This window comes from Aethalodelphis obliquidens, unplaced genomic scaffold (genome assembly GCF_003676395.1).
Source record: "Aethalodelphis obliquidens isolate GAN/ISIS:26980383/991018 unplaced genomic scaffold, ASM367639v1 scaffold1, whole genome shotgun sequence".
Taxonomy (NCBI): Eukaryota; Metazoa; Chordata; class Mammalia; order Artiodactyla; family Delphinidae; genus Aethalodelphis; species Aethalodelphis obliquidens.
Genome location: NW_020837945.1, coordinates 51,934,378 through 51,937,094, shown reverse-complemented (window position 1 = coordinate 51,937,094; position 2,717 = coordinate 51,934,378). Strand labels below are relative to the sequence as shown.

The 2,717-nt window shown below is 50.8% G+C and overlaps 1 pseudogene; it reads right to left on the bottom strand.

Moving 5' to 3' along the window:
• Positions 1-209: 209 nt before the first annotated feature.
• Positions 210-1,707, bottom strand: LOC113619121 (calcium-binding mitochondrial carrier protein SCaMC-2 pseudogene; annotated as a pseudogene).
• Between the last annotated feature and the right edge of the window lie 1,010 nt (positions 1,708-2,717).

The following is a 2,717-nucleotide window of genomic DNA, read 5'->3' as shown; positions in this document are numbered from 1 at the left end:
GACAGACACGAGGGTCAGCCAGGGCCAGCAGGACAAACACCGTGGGCCTGCCGGCTCTGCCCCCACCCTTGCAGGTGCATCCTATAGGGTTTTCACAGCTTGGCTTAAGTCAGCTCAGTGTTGGCACATTCACAGAATGAGATGGCTACACACCCCGGGGCTGCAGGCCCAGGATCAGCGAGTCCGTGGGCAGGCTGGCCTCCCTCCCGTCACTGCGACTGCACGCCTCGGGTGATCTTCAGGTTCTCGTACACCATGTAGCTGATGCTCACGGCCGGAATCACCTTCCTGAAGTTGGGGGCCAGCCCCCAGTACAGGTCAAAGGCCCCCTCGGTCCACAGAATCTGTTTGAAGAGGCTGATCATGGTCACCTCCGGAGAGCCCTCAATGGAGGCTTGGGCCTGCATCCGGGTCCTGACCAGGGCCAGTGGGTAGCTGGCCAGCTGGCCACAGGCGCTGGACACGGTGCCACAGGCCAGGAGCACAAACACTCTGGGGTGTGCGCTGTTCACTGCATAGCACTGCAGCCAGGCATTCTTGAGCATGTCGTAGACGGCCAGGTCTATCCCAGCGTAGGGGATGATCCCCAGCATGTTGGGAACATAGCCTTTGTAGAAGGCGGCCATGCCCTCTCTGGCTAGGATTTTCCTGGCACAGTCCAGCATGCCCGAGTACTGGCCTGTGTTGCACAGGGCCATGCGGGTCTTCAAGACCTCATCGGGTAGCTGCTTCTCTGGGCGATGGCCCCTGCCAAGGACCCTGCCAAAAGCCTCTCGCGAATCTTCAGAGTCTCTTGGTCACTCCCAATGAGACACTAGATCTGCGTCATAGGCCATGAACTTGATGGCCGACTCGGGGGCAGTTTTGAGGACGTTGATGCCGTTGCCCCGCCAGAGTGATTTGGCCCCTCCTGCTCGAATCATCTGGGTGAAGCCACCCACGATGCACATGTTGTTCCTGCGGGAGGTGTGGACCTGCATGAGCACCTTGAGTCTGTCCAGGGGGGCCGTGCAGGTTCTCGATACAGCCCCCGCCCCACCGCCAGCCACCAGGTGTCTCCACCACATCCCTGTCTGCCTCTCCTCCGCCGTGAACTCATCGGGGACCGTCAGATTCTCACCCATATCAAAGATCGTGGAATGCTTCCAGTACAGGATGATCTCAGGGATGTTTTCCACGGGATGCAGGAGGCGATAGTCTCGCCACTCGTTCCAGTCGATGGTCGTCGTACCATTCTTGTCCATGCTCTTGAGGATTTTTTCTGCCTGCTGTTCAGATATCTTGACTCCCAGGTCCCGCAGGGACTGCATGATCTCCTGCGCGTCGATCCATCCATCATTCTTCTTGTCCAAACTCTTGAATACCAGCCTCAGTTTCTTCTTGGAAATAATGGGCAAACTCTTCAAAGTCTAGTTGCCCATCGAGGTCTTTGTCGCCAGCTTGTACAATTTTCCGGATCTCGCCCTCTGTGCGGTGCAGTCCCAGGAGCCGAAGTCCCATGGTCAGGTCGTTGACACACAGGCGGCCTTCGCGGTTGACTTCGAGAGTCTGGAAAAGGCTCCAAAGGCGCAGCCGGTGGTCCGGTCCCCCGCAGACGGTGCCGCCGCAAGGGTCCACGGACGCTGGCGATGAGGCGGACGGCTAGGCGGTGGCTGCGGCGTCCGGCAGCGGGGAAGCCACACAGCGGCACAACGCACTGCTCACCATCGTGCGCGAGGCAGGAGTGACGGGCCGGCGGGGAGAGCGCGGAAGACACGCAGGTGTCCTTAGTCCAGTAGCGTGGACTCCAGGTGCCGGCAAGCTGGCGGAATGGGCAGCTTCCGGGTGCTCAGTCATTTAAATGTCTTACCTTTCATCTGTCTCCAATACATTCCCCTATGTAGGGTAATTAAATTACACTATTTTGACCACTCCATAACCGTGCTGTACCTATGGCAAAAACTTCATTCTAGATACCTTATTCATTAGACCTTCTATTTTGATTCTGTCCAATATTAGTTCCACTTTTTAATTAAATTTCATGCTAAATGACTCTCTTTATCGGTTAGTTGAGAATAACAAAAACATGATGTATCATACAATTTTGAAATTTAATAATTAAAAGATCTGGAAATGCTTTTTTTTTTTTTTTTTGATTCAAGAGAATCTAAAACCCCATTAGGAAACTTTCTTTTGTCTGACTAATGATGTATAAGAACAGTGAGAGTCATGGGTGATGGATCCTCTTGGAAGAAATCAATTACTGTCTCATCCACTCTTTCCCTGTGGGAATAGAATGAATGTCAGTACAATTCCAGTTGGCACAAAACCTTGCAAAATGTTTCCCTTTCTTGCTAACATTTGAAAACGTTTCAAGTAAAAGAAGGCACTAACCCTGTTGTTTGTGTAATTTCTTTCTCTCTTCTTGACTTTCTTTCACTGGATCACAGAAACAATGCAAATTTCACTGGATTAATATGATTCAGTTACTATACTCTGAAATGTTTAATTTACCCTCATTGTAAGAATTTGAGAAATATTTACATTTTCTTTTCTTTTCTAAGCTGATTTGAAATCCAATAAGATAACTCTGAAGTAAACTTAACATTTTTAATTTGTGTGAAAAATGTGTCTCTTGCTGATGGGGTTGGTGACAAAAGAGAAATGACAAACTAATGTCTCTTATTCTTTAATTATTGTATCAGCCAGCAACTGTCTTCTTCAAGCTCAGCGATAGG